General features: G+C 40.5%; 1 long non-coding RNA gene across 1 annotated transcript in view; it reads left to right on the forward strand.

The window, feature by feature from the left end:
* LOC122787225 overlaps nucleotides 1-21,150 on the forward strand; it is a 43,913-nt gene extending 22,763 nt beyond the window's left edge. The window contains exon 3 of the long non-coding RNA XR_006362555.1: nucleotides 21,113-21,150. This is a non-coding gene — a long non-coding RNA (uncharacterized LOC122787225). The remainder of the gene's footprint in view (nucleotides 1-21,112) is intronic.
* Nucleotides 21,151-21,998: the final 848 nt, after the last annotated feature.

Genomic DNA, 21,998 nt, shown 5'->3' on the forward strand with positions numbered 1-21,998 from the left:
TTATCATTGAATATTATTGTGGAAAGGTATTTCTAGATAAAATACCAGTGGAACTACAATGAAACCTGTTCTGCTGACTGATAATAAATTCTCACTTCTAAATCAATCACTAAAGGCTAAATTAAAAATAGAGCCTAAATGTAATAATCACACCAGGAAGGAAAGAATTGTTATTTTCCCATTTAGAATTTAGGAAAGGAAAGAAACTTGAGTGGAAGACATCATTTGCCCTTGACAGAAATCTCTGTTATGGGCATCTCTAGTTCTTCCATAGGTTTCAAAGTTAAAAACTCTCTTTTTTTAAACACTTTTATTAAAATACCACTTAAGAAAAGTTTAAATCTCTTTGCATACTAAAATAATGATCAGTTAATAATAGTTTGTGTTAAATCCCAGGGGAGTCTGCAATAGGGGACAGTGTCACCCACTTCTGAACAGACGTAAAAGTCAATTTTACAGATGACCCTTAAAACTAAGTAGCATCTACCAGCTTCTTCTGAAACCAGACAGAGTGAGGGAACAATATGATATTTTAGTTAAAAGAGATGCAAGTGACTTATGTATATTTAATATGTCAAACTAAATAAAGTTTTGTCGGTTGACTAATCTTTTTTTTTCTCAAAAGTTTATTTTACTTAATTTTGCATCTCTCTCTCTCTCTATATATATATATATATATATATATATATATATGCACTGGATCATTGAAGACCTATTTTCAGTCGTGAAATATCAACCTCTTAGTGCAAGAAATCTGAACAAAGCCTAAAATAATGGGGAAACACAGGCCTACTGAGGCATTAAGCTAAATGTTTCTGAAACTCTAACCACAGAACCTGAGCTCCAGTATTGGCTTTAATTGATTGGAGCCTTCTCTAGCAAGTCTGCTATATTTAGCATAGAGCTACATCCAACCAAGGCCTTTTGTTCAGGACTCTGAGAGGTGTGAGATGCATGCCTTTCATCAAAAGAGAATTAAAAAAAAAAACACTTTTATTAATGTTCTGCTTAAATATTTTAAATTGCATTTATAGTGACTGTAAAGTGATACTTTTTTTGTACTTCTATGCTTTTTTGCCCATTAATCTGTTTGCATTTTTAGTTTGTTCTGGGACCATAGTTTTGTAGCTTTGTTTGTAGTTGTGTGCAGATTGTATATTACTACAATATTTTAGCAGTGTATACATTATACTGCACTTCTGTTTTTTTTTTTTTTGTATTTTGAACACAGTCTGTGAAATCTTGTGTCTTCTTTCACATTTGTGTCAGGACAGTGATTTGCTGTCAGATTTGAGCGTCATTTATTTCAGTGTTACTGGTAAATTTCTGCTTGGTCTAGTGCCTTAGTATGTGGTAGGTTTGCATTAGTGGCAGTGTTATGATTCTGCACCTGGTTTTGTGCTTCAGTACTTTTTATAACTGTATATACCTTCTTAAAGTTGTATCCCAGTAATCTGGTGCCTTAATCTGTGGTGGTTTGCAGTAGGAGCAGTATTTTGAATTCTGCTCCATAATTTCTGCTTCATTACTTTTTCTCTCTCTCTCTCTATATATATATATATATATATACCTGCTTAAAGTTGCATCACAGTGCCTTTCTGTTTGCCTTCCTACTGTTTCCCCCCGTTCTTTGAGTCTGCCTTGCCCCCTCCCCACACTGAGGTATTAAGATAAAAGTTTCTGAAATTCTAACCACAGAACTTGAGTTCCAATTTGAATTTTTCCCCTGACACTCTCACCCTTTTCTTGTTGTGGTTTTAAAAGGGTGTGACTCTGGATTCCGTCCTTATGGTAATCTGACTTCCAAAGTCCCTCCCTCCCCTCTTTCATTGCTATTGTTTGTTATGTAACCTAAGTATCGTCCCGCCCATTGTTTTCCATATATCCATAATACTAAGTGCTCATCCAGCAAACCAGTGTTGCACTTGAGTAAACCTCTCCTGCTACAAATTATCTCCTGCTCATTTCCCAGAACTCCCATCTGTTTGGTACCCTAGACACACACTCTGAGGACATCCTGAGTTAACCCTGTTCCATCCTTGCATATAACAGTTAACAAAAATGCAAAACAATAAAATAACTGTTTAGAGTGCTACTGCTTTATCTTTGCTTTATTTGTTGATTTTGCCTTTAAATCATTCTAAAGGTCCCTAATACTTGAAATTGCCTTGTCAATGTAGTTTGTTTTTTTTGTAGCATTAGCAATCTTTCTTGGTGTTATTACATCAAGAGATTAGCAATGCCCTGTAGAGACAAGATACCAAGAAAGTCAATTTTATCTATCAAACTTCCTTAGAACTGAAAACTGAGACTTAGTGTAGCTAAAACAAAGCCATTGTGTGGAGACAAGCTTGGGGCAGCTAGTTTGCACATTAAACAGCTCTAGTATCAAATCTTAGCATAATCTACACAGATGCTCCACTTACCATACTGAACAAGGAGAAAATAATGATTAGGTGCTTATCTGAAGCCAGGATCCACCAAATTAAATATGCACTCTAGTCATTACACCACAGGTACAATTATGACTCTGTCATAGTCCATGTTGGTGTTACCTACCGGAGATATACCTCCCTGGACTATATGCACTCAAGTCATTACACCACAGGTACAATTATGACTCTGTCATAGTCCATGTTGGTGTTACCTACCAGAGATATACCTCCCTGGACTATATGCACTCAAGTCATTACACCACAGGTACCATTATGACTCTGTCATAGTCCATGTTGGTGTTACCTACCAGAGATATACCTCCCTGGACTATATGCACTCAAGTCATTACACCACAGGTACCATTATGACTCTGTCATAGTCCATGTTGGTGTTACCTACCAGAGATATACCTCCCTGGACTATATGCACTCAAGTCATTACACCACAGGTACCATTATGACTCTGTCATAGTCCATGTTGGTGTTACCTACCAGAGATATACCTCCCTGGACTATATGCACTCAAGTAATTACACCACAGGTACAATTATGACTCTGCCATAGTCCATGTTGGTGTTACCTACCGGAGATATACCTCCCTGGACTATATGCACTCAAGTCATTACACCACAGGTACCATTATGACTCTGTCATAGTCCATGTTGGTGTTACCTACCGGAGATATACCTCCCTGGACTATATGCACTCAAGTCATTACACCACAGGTACCATTATAACTCTGTCATAGTCCATGTTGGTGTTACCTACCGGAGATATACCTCCCTGGACTATATGAAGAAAAGCATCAATGATCTCTCTGAATGTTTGTCTCAGGCAGGTACGTGCCTTGCACTGAGTAGCATTCTGCCCTGAATAAGGATAATGCCACAATATGGGCAAAAGATAATGGACTTCAATAACTGGTTTAGCTTCTGGTGTCACACACAGACCATCAGCTGCACAGACAGAGACAAAAGTTGGAGGACTCTTGTTCTCTATTAGCAATAAGCATAGCTCTGCGTTGGTTAAACAGGATGATGCCCTGTAATTTATCCATGTGCAAATCACCACAGACAAAGTCCCCTACCATATCCTAGCAAGCTATAGGTCACCGTCTATATTCCTAGAACCCCATAGCTTGTACATAGACCTACTGGAGACACCATTAAAACAAATATCATATTCATGGGAGACTAACTACCCCTTTATAGAGTGGGAAACATGTTCTGTCTCATTCTTACAAACACATTGATTCCTGGACTTTAACACAAATTCCCTTGACCAGGTAGTATGAACACCCAGCAGAGGTTCTAACATACTGGATCTATTACTCACCAATATGTGACAGCACTGCCCCCCCCCCCCCAGTCTGACATCCTCAGTGGTGAAGTTGGATCATAAACCCTTCTTCATTGAAATAAAAATCAACTTGGTAACCCCAGCAAACCATGTAACAGTTAGGAACTATTCCAAAGAAGACTACACCCTATTAAGCAATAGTTCATCAAAATTCAATGCCTTACCCATCCCCAAGTTCACAACAACCTATGTGGAATTGTTCACAGAGACCCTGTACAACCATGTAAATGGTTGTATAGAGGTTGCTGTACCTACTAGAAGTGAGCCCAAAACACACCACACTGATAAAATCCTAAGCTTAACAGGATATACAATAAAAACTGAAGGTGATGCTACTCAATGCTAGAAGTCTAAATCTCAAAATGCACTCACTCGAGGCACTCCTTAAAATGGAGAACATCAATATCTGTGCAGTGACTGAGGCCTGGTTCAAGGCTCCAGAGAGAACCCCTGCGCTACCAGGCTATAACTCATACCACACTTTTCGGCCATGTAACCTGGACCGAAACACCAAAGGCGGAGGTGTGTCTATATTCATTAAGGATATCCACACCTCCAGGCTAGTTGCTCAGCATAATGCATCCGAGGTTATACAAGTGCAATTAACTCTGGGCAAAACTGCAATCCAAATTGTAGCTTGCTACAGACCCCCCACCATGCCCCAGGATTCCCACTCCTCTTTTCTTGATGTACTGGAAAATATTAGGGTTCAACCAAACTACCCCACCATTAACTGGGAAAACTACTCATGTACCAACTCCTTAGCTCAACGCTTTCTGGAATTCATAAACTCCAGTGCCCTACATCAACTTATCCACACCCCCACCAGGGGCAACAATATCCTAGACCTAGTCATTACCAACATGAGTGACCAGTGTTCCACACCTGAAGTCAACTCCTCGATGGTCCGATCTGACCATAAGCTTATCACCCTTGATATCCACATCCCGCCCCCACCCCCCATTAAGGAAATCACAGTAAAAAATTTCTCCAAAGCCAACTTCATGCTTCTTAAGACAGAAGTGGTGAACTTCATGACACCCATGCAGATGGACAATACAGTTACAACTGCTGAATCCTACACAAATGCACTCTGATCGGATCAGTGCTAACTTTACCCCCCTCTCACCCCCTAAAGGGCCTATATCTATACAGGAAGAATGCAGAGTCCCTGTAATCACAGCTACGCAGGTAAAAGCTGCACTCTGCAAAGCCAAAAACACAGCATCCATGGGACCGGGCAACATCCCAGGCTGCGTTTTACACGAACTTCAGAACGAACTGGCTCCCCACTTAAGCACCATGTTCAATAATAGCCTCGCATCAGGCTTTGTGCCCACTGAATGATGCACAGCAACAGTTATCCCACTCCACAAAGGGGGAGCCACCACTGATCCCGGGAACCATTGACCTATTAGCCTGATGAGCCTGGTCTGCAAGGCCATGGAACGTATCATCATGGAACTCATAAACAAAGACAATGGTAACCTCCAACCTCTGGATCCCACCCAGTTCGGATTTTTGAAAGGCAGATCATGCCTCTTGAACCTGATCGACTTCTTTGAGCCAGTCACCAAAGCTGTGGATGAGGGTAAGGTGGTTCACACAGCCTATCTTGACCTTGCCAGGGCTTTCGACACCATCCCCCATTCTGGAATTATAGCTAAACTCACTAAACTAGGTATAAATCCCTACGTCACAAGATGGGTTGCCAACTGGCTCACTGACAGAACCCACACTGTAAAAGTTGCAGACTCCAAATCTGACCTCAAGGCAGTGACAAGTGGAGTGCCACAGGGTTCCGTCCTGGGACCTCTCCGTTTGGTATCTACTTCTCTAAAGTACAGGCTAACACAGAAGGCCTCTGGCTAACGAAGTTCGCAGATGACTGCAAACTAGGAGTCATAGTCAAGTCCCCAAATGATGTGGACATCCTACAGAAGGGCCTCACCGAGACAGATGCCTGGTGTCAAAGCCATGGCCTCAAGCTCAATGCCAAAAAGTGCAGTGTCATCCCCTTTGGTAAAAACTCTGTACCCATGAACTACCACATAGACAGCAATCTACTTAACACTGAATGCGTGATAAGAGACCTTGGGACCCAGGTGGACAGTAGTCTCTCCTTTGATAGTCACATCTCCACAGTAGTCAGGAAGTCCTTCTACGTGGCACACCTCATCATAAAAGGGTTCTCATCCAGGAAAACAGAGGTCATTGTTCCCCTCTACTCGTCACTCATTAGACCCATTATAGAGTATAACGCCCCTTTTAGAATATACCTCACAAGACATCTGCAGCAGCTGGAAAGGCCACAGAAGTACCTCACAAAGAGGATTACTGGCCTCAAACAAATGCCCTACACTGACCGCCTCAAAAAACTCCAGCTTTACTCCATAGCATATCTCCTACTCCGAGGTCATCTCTGCCTAACATATAAAGCTATGTAAAACCCAGAGCTGTTGGACATGCTACACCTAAAGAAATCCCAATCCCTCCAAGCTACACGCTCTAGGGACCTAAACCTTGTCACCACAATAAACAGGACACGCTGGAGGGATACATTCCTGTCCCAGAGACTTCCTATACTCTGGAACATGCTACCCATCTATGTCAAGCAAAGTTCTTCATTAGCACTCTTCAAGAAAAATCTTGATGAGTGGATGGGAAATAGGAAATACACTCCGGGGATCACTTCTGTGTCTCTGCTGGACAGTGGCACAGGAAAATAACTTTCTTGGGTGGTATAAGCTATGGTACTTTGCTGACTAGGCTTATGTAGGCCCTTGGGCCGATAGCCTAGTACCTACCTATGAACCTATAAAAGGGAAAAAGTCATGAATAAAATTAGGAAGATCAATTTCCATAGTGATAGCAGCTGTCTAATTAAACTTAACAGGAAACTAAGAAGACTAATTAAGTCCAACAGTCAAGATAGCTTCACAGGCTAAAGACAACCACAAGGCCTTCCACAGTTATGTCCAAAACCTCAAAGGCAGCACCACCAGTGTGCTGATCTGGTGGTCAGTGGTGCCATCTTCACTAAGCAGAGCAACATAGCGAATCTGCAGGCTGACAAATTTAGCTCAGACTTCACCTTCCCACTTCTCCCTGCCTCCCTCCATGAAATACCTACTAGTATAACCCCCCCCCCAACTATTAACAGGGAGAAGAGCCTGGCAGCACTTACTAAGGCCCAATACACAGCAGCAGTGGGCCCTAACAATATCCCAGGATGCCTCCTAAATAGCTGGAAACATGACCTTTTAGGACCACTGGAGTCACTTTTCAACTATAGCCTCAAAACTAGTTTGTACCATGAGAATGGAGAACTGTAACAGTTATCCCATTTCACAAGGGTGGACCATCAACCAACTCCAGAAACTACAGACTTTAGTCTGACTTGTCTAATATGCAAAATCATGGAACAAATTGTCATGCAAATGATCCACAAATATGTAGGCCAGCTTCAGGCACTGGACCCAACACAGACTGGCTTTGTCAAGGAAAGATCATGCTTAATAAACTTGGTGGACTTCTCTGAGAAGGTCAGCAAGGCAATGGATGAGGAGAAAATGGTGCATACTGCCTACCTGAACCTGGCTAAAGCACTCAGTACAATACCCCACTAAGGTGTAGTTGACAAACCCACCAAACTGGGCATAAACCCCCATATAATCCACTGGATTGCAGGACCCAGGAAGTCAGGGCTGGTAATACCACCTCCACTAAGAGTCTGGTCACTAGTGGGATACCTCAGGACTGTGTGGTGGAACCGCTCCTATTTGGCAGCTATTTCTTGGAGGTAAAGGCTATTTTCAAGGGCCACTGGCTGACCAAGTTCACAGATGACTAAAAATTGGGAGCTGTCATAGATACCTCCATGACAGAAAACATCCTACAAGAAGGTCTACACAGACAAATGATTGTTACCAAAGTCATGGACTAAATCTCAATGCCAAGAAATCCATTATAGTGCATTTTGGGAAAACTGCCACACAGGCTAATTACTTAATTGATAAGACACTGCTAAGAATTGACCCAGTAGTCAGAGATCTGGGAGCATACGTAGACGGTGATCTGGCCTTTGACCAACATGTGACCAAGGTAGTAGGAAAGTCATTCTATGTTGCCCAACCTATAAGTAAAGGTATGGCATCCAGGTCCAAGGAAGTCATAGTGCCATTTTATTCAACCCTTTTCAAACCCATCATTGGGTATAATGCCCCCTTCTGCATGTACCTGACCAAACATATGCAACAGCTGGAATATCCGCACAGGTTCATAACCAGGAGAATCCAGGTAAAAACACATTGCCCTATACGGATCACCTTAATATGTATACTCTGTCCTCCTACAGGTTACTGACAGGTGATTTGTACCTGGCATACAAGGCATCCTTGGATCCAGCTTTGATGAACCTTTTGCATATCGTCAAATGAACAGCACCAGAACCACTAGCTCTAAGGATTTAAATTTTGCTTGTGACATAAGTAAGACATTTTGTCAAGGCAGATATGTGCTTCAGAGCATTCCCATGCTTTGGAACAGGCTACCCATCCATATGAAGCAGAGTCCATCCATTACCTTATTTAAGCATAACATTGACCAATGCATGGGAAATCAGAAATTCACCCTGGGTCTGAACCCTTTGTCTGTGATAGTTTGAGCATTATTGTCTGCCTCTGTCTAACACCCCCACCACATAACGTCCAGAACATTCCTAACTAACATACCCCCCCCCTCCTAATAAATGTCCACGATACATAGGGATGCAATTGGATTTTATTGTATGGTTAGGAGTATAAATGCCCTAGTGGTCATTAACCTAGTACATAACTATGAATCTATGAACTATGAAATGGGGACAGATTTTAATTATTGCTATTATAAACTTAGAAAGTTGCTAGAATAACTGGGTTTGTTAGCATGCATTTTTCTGAAGGACATGAAGTCTGAAACTCAAATTATTTAACAAGTTCAATCATCAATGAGTTGTCAGAAAACTACAAATTATATGAGGAACTGACCAAAATATTAGCCAAAAATCAGGACATTCTATGAAAATCTGTACAGTTGAGAGAAATGGATTGCATTAAAAAAGTAAAACAAATTCAGTGAACAAAACAATAAGATTTAGCTTATAGATTAAATACAAAAATATCCACAAGATTCTAACTGGAGAGAAAAATATAAAGAGCAACAATGATACCAAGTAGCTTTTTGATTTGGCCAAAATAAGAACACATTGGCATTGCTGTCAGCTGGGTTGTCTGTTAAATCATAATTTAAGTACTTAGAGCACTGAGGACATGACTGTACTCAGTGGATTTTGGGGCAATGTGCAACAGCTGTACAATGGCATGAAGTATCGTGACAGGGAGCAGTCAGTACATTTGAGGTCACTGGTGGCAAATGTTGTCTCCGTCATTGCTTCATATGAAAATTTGCAGCCATCCTCTGCTCTGCCTACATAGGCCATGCCTTCCAGGTTCTTGTAAGGATCACGATGCAGGGAGATCGGACTGTCCCAAGCCAGATTAGCAGATCGCGTGAAAGACAGCACCACTGTCACCTGTGAACACACAGCCTACCATGCACAGTCGTGGGTTTCATTCATGTCATGGCCAATGGCACTCCTTCAGCTCTGTAACTTGGATTTCTCATCAGGCAGTACATGGATGTTCTAATAGTTTTACCTGTTCCCTGTTGCCTATGGACACACAGCCTGCTACCCACACTTGTGGTCAATAATCACTTTGTAAGCATTAATGTTCATCAGAATCAGAACATGGTATGACTTATGGGGGTGAATGTTGCTGCTGTGTTCTCCTGCCATAAAACTACCCTATCTCATAGTCTTCTTTTGCAGTCACCTGTCACTGTTTCCCACCTGTGCAAGTGATAAATTGACTTTGCCCTGCTTATTTATTAATGTGTAGCCAGCACACCCAGTCCATGCACTGTTATGCACAACTTGGGTGTGAAATGCTTGTATCATTATATTCTGTGTTGTCTACATAATGGCCCATTGTTGTTAACCAGATGCAACAATTTTGTCAGTGTTGCAGTTGCTCTAACTGTGGATTACTGCTGTGTGTTCTTCAGCGAATCTCTATCCTGCCTTTCCATTACTGGTAATACCGGGAGGGAAACTCCTGCCAAGATGTTCAGCTGCTACTGTGACTATCCAGTGCCATATTATGCAGTATGACACACACAACAAAGATCTTTCTGCAGAGTTTACAACTGTATTGCAGTGTCCCCCCTGATGTATCTAGACATTAGAAGCATCCCTTGTATAAGCCAAATACCCACTCCATTATATTATGCGCTTCAGCATGTGCCGTATCATAGGCCATTTCTAATATGGTTTTGGAGGTTGCAGAATAAAGTCTTAAATCAGGGCTGTAAGGCACCTCAAGCATTACTGGCAACACAAAGCAAATAACATATTCCATGTGGCCGGGTCTATATTAGAACACCGAACATTCAAAATGTCGAGTGTTCTAATATCGAACCCTAACAATCGAAAAAAAAAACATCGAACATTTGGAACAACAAATTTTTTCCTAGGGAAAAAAATTGCTGTTCCAAAACACATACACACAACGCAAGCACACCACACAAACAGCAATCCACACACATACACCTAAACTTGTACACCTAACCCTACACTAAACTATAAATACACCACTAACTATCCACTTACCGTAACCCAAACCCTAACCCTAAGGTCTGTCACTATCACACAGTCACCTCACCCGCGCCCTAACCCTAACTCACCTAACCCGCCCTAACCCACACGTCCACACAATCGCACACTTACATGACCCACGCCCTAACCCACATGTCCACACAGTCACACACTTACCTGAACCCGACCTGTAATTTTCCACCAGAGCGCTGAAACTACCAAAGCAACAGAAACGGATAAACAAATTATTTTCCTAGGAAAGAATTCGGTTTCCTGTTACTTCGATATTTTCAGCGTTCGCTGAAAACAGGTCGATATTAGAACACCCGACATTTCAAATGTTCGGTGTTCTAATATAGACCCCATGTGGCCTGCTCCCTATTTGTATGGTACCTCTCTTTGTGGACCTTTCTATCTAGCTCTCCAACTAGATTACCATGTAGAAATCACCTTACAAGGACCTTAGGTATAGGTTGGATTTGAGCCAAATGTGAAAATCACAAGAACTGCATGGCTTGCACACAGACATGTTAAAAATGTCCTGTGCATTACAGGCAGCCTGACACTTGAGGCTTAAGGGAAGTAGAACCTCTTTCTGTTGATGTATTGCAGTCTCCCTGGACTATGTGGGGGACCTTGATGGTAATGTTTGTGCAAGTTTTGCTCCAAGGACCTCAGGGAAATGAACAGTGCTGTAAAATGCCCACATGGTTCTGGTTCTGTTCTCAGCATTCCTAGTGAACCAGACATACTCCCCAACATGCTGCAGCATAATGCTAAGGTAATGGTTCAGGGAAGCTCATGCCTATGACATCTCTAACGCATCCCCAGTACATCACTGAAGGGCCGCTGTAGCTAAGATAGCTAAACCAACACATGCCTTAGTAGCCACAGTAACAGGCATATCATATTTCCCCTAGACTCTGCTTGTGAACAAACAGTTTGACAAGGGTCTTTGCAGTCTCTTCCTGTCCAGATGGAAATGGTGCACAGTCTGGCGGTCACTTGTCAGGTGGTATACCAGGCTCTCTCTGTACCTTCTCTATAGAGGTAGATGGACTAGCGCACAACTGTGTTGTACTAGCTGCACTGGCAGCCATTAGCACATGCTGTGCAGTTATAGTTGCTGCTAATCCAAGCATTACTTCTCTTATGTATATCGCAGTTTTCACTGTAAAAGTGTACACGTTATACATTTCTGAATTGGGCCACTGTTTTTGGGTGTTATCATTTGCAAGCTCCATCTGGCTTATTTGCATAGAGTTCCTTGTTTTCATGTCACTTTGCACTCGTTAGCATACATTATATCCCTTGTGTGACTGTGCTGTGTTTCTGAATCACCCACACCCTGTGTGATGTCGCTACCCAAACTGATTTGCACTGCACAATGTGTTAATCATCAATAAATCTTGGCCATTTTGTATGGATGATAGGGTTTAGTGGAAAAAGAACAAATGATGCATGACAACAGAGCAAATTATGCAGGTAGTGGAGGGGCCAAGAAGACTCTAGGATGTAAGTTTTTCCTCAAATCCCAACAAAAACTGTCTCAAGGAATCATGCAGAATACTTTGTTATAAAACAATACGCACTTGGGATTTCGCAAAATGCTTTTTCAAGTTGTAAAATGTTACACAGGCAAAAATCAACTTTAAGTACTTTACAACCAACAATTATACAATTAGCCAATAAAACATCCAATTAAAATCATTAATTATCTAAAATGTCTCATTTGTAACATTCAGTCCAGGGCTTATGTCAGCCCTTAATTTATTTATCCATCAATATTCCAATCATTCTGTTTTTAATATCAAATTACCTCACCTGCAATTATGAGGTATTTGTTGAAGTACCATAAATCTAAAACAGTATGTATCATCTGTATCATTTGCATTACTATTCAGTTTTCTCTGTATTTTGACAAGTGATCATAAATCCTTTCTTTCAACTTTCTGTCTTGCCAACATAAAAAGCCAGACGAGTTACAGATAGAAATATATACTAAATTCATAGTGTTACAATCTGAATACGCATAATTGTTATATCTATACTTAGTAGCTGGATGTATAAATACATGATAAATATATATATATATATATATATATATATATATATATATATATATAGATATATAGATATATATAAAACATTTTTAAAAGCTAGTATTGCATTAGAGATCTGGATTGGCTCATCGCACCCCCCCTCCCTCGCCAGCAGTTTGCACCCAGGGCAGTTGGTACTCTTGTCCTGCTCAAGCTATACTACTGCACCTGAGGTACCACCATCTCAGGAAGATATGACATTGGTTTAATATGTCATTTGAAGGACAACACACAAAGGAGAACAACCCCCCCCCCCCCCGTGCTGCACTGCAGTGTCAGCAATCTAGTCACCTGGACTGGTAAAGAACCTATTGCTTTCTGCTGTTCCAGCACCAAAGATGGGTGTGATACCTGTTGTGCTACTGACATTCTTTCATCTCCAAATCACTTCTGTGCACTCTAGAGGTCACAGTCACTGGAGGTTTAGCAAGTGGCATTATCTTCAAACAACAAAAATAAAAACTCTGCGTCCCCAAAGTGGATACTGTCTAGAACTTGACTGTACTTTGATACCTGGTTCATTAATATCACACGCAGGATGACAGGAAAGATACAGCCTTCATAAATCCTGTGACCACATGAATATACGTGACCTAACTCTGAGAATGTGAGCATAACTCTTTATTTCTCAAATCCATGGACTGAATGGTATGTGGTATCAGCAGCCCTGGGACCTGTTATTGTTGTAGCACCACCTAAAGATCACTACAGAGCATTTTGTGATATGCCTTCCCAGATCTACCAAACGTATGTAGACAGTACTGGCAAACACATATGACATGCCCCTCAATATCTGTGCAAAGATGAAGATTTGACCCAGCATTCAATGGGCGAGGAGGAAAATGTGTTGCTTCTTCTGAATCATTTGTCTGGTAGATAAATTGTCTTTTCCAATGCCTTAGTATAGGTTTTCTCCTGGGGGGCAGAGAGGTGTGATCCCTTTGTAACTGAAGTACATCTTCCTGTCCCATTTTTGAATATAGGGGGCCACTACTGCAGTTTGTCTGTCTTATCTTTTCATGCAACACAAAAATGCATTTTATACACAGTGACTTAATGTCCAGTATTATAGTATTTCTATACAGATCTCTTGCAGTCCTGCAGAATTCATCTGGTTACTCTCTAAAGTGACCTTATCTATTGAAATGGATTAAATCTCACCTGCTGCCTTGGATACTACATCAGTACATGCACTGGATTCAGTTCTTCATAATGTTACATCTGTAAACAGTGTCCCCATCAAGGTCAACATTTGCCCACCTTTGCTGAGAGCAGCCCAGACATACTCTTACTTGCCCGCACTGAGCTCCGGATGGTTTGTAAAGTCTCTCTGAGGCCATCTCACAGTCTTTCTCCATGGCCTTGCTAAAGTCTTCCCACATCCAGGCCTTTTCTTATTGAACTGCTGTTGCTGTTACTTTTCTGGCTTGTCAGCAGCTGACGGTCAAATCTGGAGACCCTTCTTTCCTACTAATATTACATAGCAGGCCTATTTTTTTTTTAATCATGACTTCCCTAACAGTTGGATTACATGAGCCAGCAACTCCTTCAGTTACTGCCATGTTAAGTACTGACCACCTTTTAGCCACAACTCCTTGCTTGCCATCTAATCTATTTAGGTTTTGATCAGGATCCATTTTGACTTAACATCCCTGATCTCCCTAGGCATTTTGGATATTGGAGAGGGTGTTCTGGAGGAAGATGTTGAACTCCTCCCGCACAGAAATATTGGTAAGATATTCCCAAGACACCTTGGTCAGCTCAGGTACTGTCCTGGCTGTCTAATGCAGTGCATCACCAAACAGTGATCAGTTGACAGTTTAGCACCTCTATCAAACTGAGTGGCCAGAACATATGGCTTCAGGTCTGATGATATGAGTACAGAGTTTATTGGGGCCTTTGGTCCAAGTACACTTGTGAGCCTGATTGTGTTCAAATTTGTGTTTGCTGTGGATTATTGATGAATGGTACAGATGTCCAAAAGCAATTCACCACTCAGGTACCAAGTAGGCATGCTTTTCTTAACATTCATGTCCATCTAGGCATCTCCATGATTCCCCAAGTGAGTGCTAAAGTCTCCCAGCAGAACTACTGATTCACTAGGTGGTTCCCTACTGAACATTGCATTCCCAGTCTCTAAGAAGGCCAACCAGTTCAAATAACATTTTAGTACTTGAATCAGACTAATCTGAGTAGGTTTTTCTAACAAAAACAAACCAAACCAAACCAAAAATGAAACAATAAAAAAAAAAAAAAAAAAAAAAAAACAATTATGGCTCTAAAGAGAAAAAGGCAAAAATATATTTGATTTGTTTCTGAGTAATGTCCACTTTGCAATTAATTATATTATTTGGAGTATGTTTCAACGGGGGTGTATAAGGCTTGCTCATTGCATGAAATAACATTTTGCAGCATTTGTACTTTCGTGATCTTGCTTTCACATTACTGTGCATCAGCTGGAAATTTTCACATATTTGTCTAGGACACATTTTCAGATGTTCCACATTTAGCAGTTAAACTGGACTTTTCTTGCCACTTTTCTACATAGAGACCACAGCTGCTGACCCAGTCAGTCAGTAGGCTTATGGTTGGTTATGCATTTCTGCAATTATCTTATAGCCATTGCTGAAGATTACTTAATAAATTAACTAACTAAGGATAATGCTGCGATATGAGCAAAAAATAATTGACTTCAATAATTGGATTAGTTTCTGGTGTTATTCAAAGGGGGCCCACTGCTTGTCAGCCTGGGAGGATATGATCAATACACAAAGTTGCTTGGCTAAGGACGGCCTAGATCTGTCCTGTCTAGGGTTTTGTCAATTGGCAAATACATTGTCCACACCCACAGTGTCTTTTCTAGGCCATTGCAACCTAATAAATCTATCAACATAACGAAACAATCAAAGGAAAATATGAAAGTGTTACTGATCAATGCTTGGAGCCTAAACAAGCAACTCTACTCCCTACAAGCCCTTCTCACCCTGAAGGAAGGACATTGTTATCTGTGCAGTGACTGAGACATGGTTTAAAATAGCAGTGAGTACTCCAGGTGTGCAGGGTTATAACATCCTCCTCATGTTTAGACCAGCTACTGTGCAGGAATAGGTCTACATCCAGAAGTGAAGTACATCTAGGCCAGTAAAGTAGCACAATGCACTAGAGCTTCTTCATGTCCAAATAACCATCAGAAAGGTCCCATACCATATGTTAATTAGCTATAGGACTCCCTCTATGACAAAAGAAGCCATAATGCCTATCTGCAGGATCTCGAGTCACTAAATATTAAACTCAATACTATTTTCTTAGGTGACCTAAACTATGCAACTATAGACTGGGAAACTTACACCACCACAAGTGCACATGCACAGAGATTCTTGGACTTTGTTAATACAAATCCCTTGGAACAATTAGTCAGAGTACCTACTAGGGGTAATAACATTTTGGATCTTGTCCTTACTAATATGGGTGCATCTTGCACTGTCCCTTGTGTATCTTCATCATGAGTGTTCCTTTTCAGGAGCACCCAAAGACGGTGAAGCAACATGGTAAGAGTCATACAAAAGACACACAAAGGCTAAGAGAATCAAAGCCTGTATTACAGGAGGAAGAACATTAACAGCTCATAGCCTTACTCATCTGCACTAAACACTAGACAAACTGTTGTAACCCAAACACAGAGCATTTCACATCTGTGTGCCTGCAAAAAATGAGCTAAATTAAAATATTAACATTAACCTCATAGACTTCATTCTGTCCAGTTTATTCACAGCGAAATAATAAGCACACTGTCAGCATTCAACAAAACAAAGAAACCAATCATTGTCCTTCCTTTACAGCATAACTACACTGGATCTTAGGTAATTACTAGGCTTGCAGTCCATGGGGACCACTGAGGAGCCTAGTCTAAATTTCCAGATATCCCAAAATACTGTGTGGTTAAGTGACTTTCCCAAGGTCATACAGTAAGCAAATGAGGGCTGAAGGAATCAAATCCTCAACTAAAGAAACTATAGTTCATAGCTTTAAGCCTCTGCACTGACTGCAAGATGAAAGTAAAGAGGGAAGCAAATGATTCAAATCCCACACTCTTGACAAAGGAAGCAGCAACACTAACTGTCTATGCTAATTCATAAGTTATGACTGGAATAGTGGGATACAGGAAACAAGTATTTATATATAGACATATAGATGTGACCATAAATTACAGCGTGCTAAAAGTCCCACAGTAGGCAAATGGAGGCGAAAAAGTTCAAACGCTGTACTTTTGACTATAGGAAGCAGTGCATTAATATTACATAGAAAATTCCAGGTCTCATAAACCATTAACAGAACAATAAATATTGCATGTTTATGCATTTTCCGAACAACAGAAACAATGAAACTGTAATGATTGGCATTACTGACTGCAATCTCAGCAATTTAACCCCCCCCAAAAATAAAAATAAGTTAACGAGGGTCAGTATATATATATATATATATATATATATATATATATATATATATATATAAGGCCAAATCCAAGATGATCTGAGAAATCAGAGACAGATCAGAGCAGGTTACTCTAATTCACTTATAAAATTAATAGAACAGCAGATTTTGCATCAGAAGTCATTTTGTAAACCACAAAACTATGAAACTCTAATAAGTAGCACTATTGATTGACTGTAAACCTCAGTTAAATCTAACCTTCAGTGATGTATCAGAAAATGACAAAAGTATGTGAATGTCTGGCAGTTGTAGTTTATGGCTCTAGGCTCTTAATGAACTGATCACTGCATCCAAGGATGGAGGGTTTGATTCTTTTTTCTTCCATTTGCCTACAGTGTGTTTCTAAGTCCCTTATCCACACAGTGCCCCTAGTATTAATAACAATCTTCTGACTGACTGACTGACAGACACACACACCCTGAGTCTGTTCTCTGTATAAGTTGAAACCCTACTTATGATGTGCTAATCATGTGACACCTCTAATAATGCATGAAACTGGAGTCCTTTGTAAATCTGTGTGGGAGATATACTTTTAAGAAGCTTTCCAGTTTGCAGGCATGTGTATATAAGTACTGTACACATGCAAGCAAAAGTGCCATTTTGAGTGAGCAACCAGAGAGAGAGCATGCATGTTGTGTAGTAGTTAGTCAGTTAGTTCATTTAAGTTTAATATTCCTGCTATTCATTCTGATGTTTGTATGTAATACAATACTTAAACACCTAAGCCTCATCCTCTTATTCAGATGCACAAGATGAGTGACATGGTGTCAGAATGGGTTCCAGCATCAAAACCATGAGGCACACAGTTAAAGTTGGTGGAATATACAGGAGTGGATCATCCCCACTGCTCAAACGGCTTCCAAACAGGTCAGAAACAAATTCCAGGTACTAAAACTTGCTTAAATGATTTTTTACTCAACAAATATAAAACAAGCACTCAGAATGCTCAGATTGAATTTCTAATTAAACAAAATGTCCAAAACTGTAACATTGATAAAAATATTCAAAATAATTATGAAAAAGTTTGAAACAATATCTGAATCGCATAATGTGTGTACAAAAGGGAAAATTACTGTATTTTTCAGTGTGTGCTACTTTTCACATGAACTAAAGCTATTTGAAGTATCCGAAGTGTGCAAAGTGTTGGTAAGTGCGTGCAGTATTACAGCATAGTTATTTCTCAAAGTATAGCCATTTCAAATAATATTTCACAAAGTACACTATTTCAAAGTGTTTATTGTACATTTGAATGTTATTACAAGTACCTGGTGTGTGCGCATGTCTGTACATAATTACAAGGGCCATATTTGCATTGTGTTTAAACATAATTTGTTGGCATGGCAGAAGGATTTCACAGACCAAGTCCACTTGTGTTTGATAACAATATTGCAGACCACTAGAGAGTATTTGAGCAAGTGTATGATATTTTCATACAGGCTGCTTTTTCTGACAAAGCCCCACGTGCAAAGGCATTTATTCTGCTTAATTTAACTGGGTCAGAAGCCATTGAAAGAGAACGTTAATTTGTGTATGCACCTGCTATGTATGCAGGGGAGGGGGAAAACCACCATATAGTGGAACCGGCTGAAGCGTGGGAAGTCCCTGAGAGCTTAAAACATAAATTCAGAGAAATGTGTAACTCCCAAACAAGTATTACAATGGAAAGGTACATATTTTACACAAGAGATCAAAAGCCTGGTGAAACATTTGCAGCATATATAACTGACTTGAGAAACAAGGCAAAAACGTGCAGCTTTGGTGATTTTGAGAGGAATTGATAAAAGACAGGCTTGTGTGTGGTATTAAAGATAATGCAGTGAGAAAAATTTTGCTTCAAGACAATGATTTAACTTTGAATAAGGCCATAGAGATTTGTCAGATATATGAGCTCACAGAAAAGCACACAAGTATGCTTACAAATGAGAAAAGCACACACGTGGCTTCTCCCACTGCTAATGTAGATAATATGCATCATGTGGCTAAAATGTACAGGGCTAAGGGTGGGGCAGCTTCAGCGAAACCCAGAACCTTTGTAGCAAAATCTAGAGCATGGTCAGTGAAGCACAAGGGTGAGTCAGCTAAATCAAAGAACGTGTTCCCACCTAGCCTCATAGTCAACTGTTTTAATTGTGGTGGTAATCATGAATCTAAAAGAGAAAAGTGCTTAGCTTTTTGTCAGCAGTGCCACAAATGTAAAAAGTGGAACCATTTCAGAAGGTTCTGTAAATCAAAAGAGGCTCATTCTTTCATTAAAAGAGAGCATTCAAAGAGGCAAGTTGATCAGTTAAAAAGCTGTGACCCTACTTTTTATGTTGATGGTGTGTCTGTGCTTGGTAAAACAGTCAATGCAATAGATTTATGGGGAAAGAATTAAGTATTTTGTACTGTTTGGATTAATGGGAGACCCACAGAGCTCAAAGTTGATATTGGTTCAAAGTGCAATGTTATGTCAGCAGAAACATTTGCTAGAGTAAAAGCTGGTGAGAATCTTGATTTGGCAAAGCATGCAAAGCTTGTTGCTTATGGTAGTGAAGAAATTCAAACCAAAGACTCAATAGTGCTTTCATGTTACTCTGCTGGGAACAGCTATGATTTGCAATTTTACATAGTCAAGGGACATGTGCAGTCACTGTTAGGCCTCAGAGATGGTTTTAAAATGGGACTGCTTTCATTTAATAAAGAAGTTCACCATGTAAGCCTGAAGGATAACAGCTCCAATTTTGCCCAGACTATTTTTTCTGACTATGCTGATCTTTTCGAAGCAAACTAGGCACAGTCTCAGTTGTGCACTCCATGAAGCTAGACTGAAGTAATCCCAGTCATCAGACCAACATGGAAAGTTCCAGTAGCTATGCAGAATAGAGTCAAAGCTGAGCTAGACAGAATGGTGCAGCAAGGAGTAATTTGTCCAGTAGAAGAACCAACTCAATGGGTATCCTCCATAGTGGTAGCTTGTAAGAAAAGCTCAGATTATATTAGATTATGTATTGACACAAGAGACTTAAATAAAGCACTAAAGCGACCTCATCATCCAATGCATACAGTCGAAGAAGTTGCTGCTCTTATGCCAAATGGCACTGTTTTTTTCTGTCTTAGATGCAAAAAGTTAATTTTGGCGAATCTTGCTTGACTGTAAGTCCTCATTGCTAACCACATTCAGTACACCATGTGGAAGGTACAGATTTCTGAGAATGCCATTTGGAATAAACTCTGCCAGTGAAGTCTTTCAGTGTGGGATGGTGCAATTTGTTTGGGCTATCTATGTACTATTATAGTGGTTGATATTCTTGTAGGAGGCAATGGTGAATTCAAACATGATAGAAACCTCAAGACAGTTTTAGACACATCTAGTGAAGTCAATCTTAAGCTGAATTCTCAGAAATGTAAATTCAAGCTATGAGAAGTTACTTATGTTGGTCATTATTTTTTACCAGTTCAGGCTTATGACCAGATCCTTCCAAGCAAACAGCAATTCTTGAGATGCCAGCTCCAGACAGTGTCCAAGCCCAACAATGTTTTCTTGGCATGGTCAAGTATTTTGGCAAGTTTATTCCAGATTTGAGCCAACTTTCAGCACTGCTCAGAGAGCTGACATGCAAAGGTGTATCCTGGTCTTCATCAGAAGAACACCATAGAGCATTTGATGTCCTGAAACAGAGAATTGCCAGTCCACCTACTTTAAGATACTATGAAGTTCACAAACCAGTAACTCTTTCTTGTGATGCTTCAAAGTGTGGTCTTGGTGCAGTCACTCTTCAAGAGGGTTGACCAGTAGCCTATGCATCGAGAACTCTAACCCAAACCAAGATGCAGTATGCTCAGATAGAGAAAACTCTCTTTGCAATTGTGTTTGCATGTTTGAAGTTCAATGATTAAATTTATGGCCGACATATTCAAATCAAGACTTGACCATCAACCTCTAGTCACTATTGTGAGAAAGCCAATGCACACAGCTCCTGCTAGATTGCAAAGCATGATGCTCAGATTGCAAAATTACAATTTAACAAAAGGCAAACTTCTTTATCTTGCAGATACTTTATCCAGATTGCCCAGAAAAAAACACTGAACAGAATGAAAATGAGAAACCTGATTTTGAAGTCATGGAAGTGAGAAATTTTTCTTCCACACATCTTGATGAGCTTAGAACTCACACAGCTTCAGATCCAGTTCTCCAGAAACTCAACCACTTCATCAGTCATGGATGGCCATCAACACAATCTTGTTTACTAGTTGACGTGCAACAGTATTTTCCTTACAGAGAAAAGATTTTGTCTGACAATGATATCATCATGAAAGGTCCAAAAGTCATCATCATCACCTTCTTTCAGCTGTTCCCGTTAGGGGTCACCACAGCGGATCATCTGTTTCCATTTCTTCCTGTCCTCTGCATCATGCTCTTTCACACCAACCACCTGCATGTCCTCTCTCACCACATCCATAAACCTTATCTTAGGCCTTCCTCTTTTCCTCTTATCTGGCAGCTCCATCCTTAGCATCCTTTTCCCAATATACCCAGCATCCCTCCTCAGCACATGTTCAGACCAACGCAATCTCGCCTCTGTTGCTTTGTCTCCAAACTGTCCAACCTGAGCTGACCCTCTAATATACTGATACCTAATCCTGTCCATCCTAGTCACACCCAGTGCAAATCTTAACATCTTTAACTCTGCCACATCCAGCTCTGACTCCTGCCTTTTCATCAGTGCCACCGTCTCCAACCCATATAACATAGCTGGTCTCACTACCCTCTTGTAGACCTTCCCTTGCACTCTTACTGTTACCTGTCTGTCACAAATCACTCCTGACACTCTTCTCCACCCATTCCACCCTGCCTGTACTCTCTTCTTCACCTCTCTTCCACACTCACCATTACTCTGAACTGTTGATCCCAAGTACTTAAACTCATCCACCTTTACC

This window comes from Protopterus annectens, chromosome 13.part0 (assembly GCF_019279795.1).
Source record: "Protopterus annectens isolate FY-2018-M chromosome 13.part0, PAN1.0, whole genome shotgun sequence".
Lineage (NCBI taxonomy): Eukaryota > Metazoa > Chordata > Ceratodontiformes > Protopteridae > Protopterus > Protopterus annectens.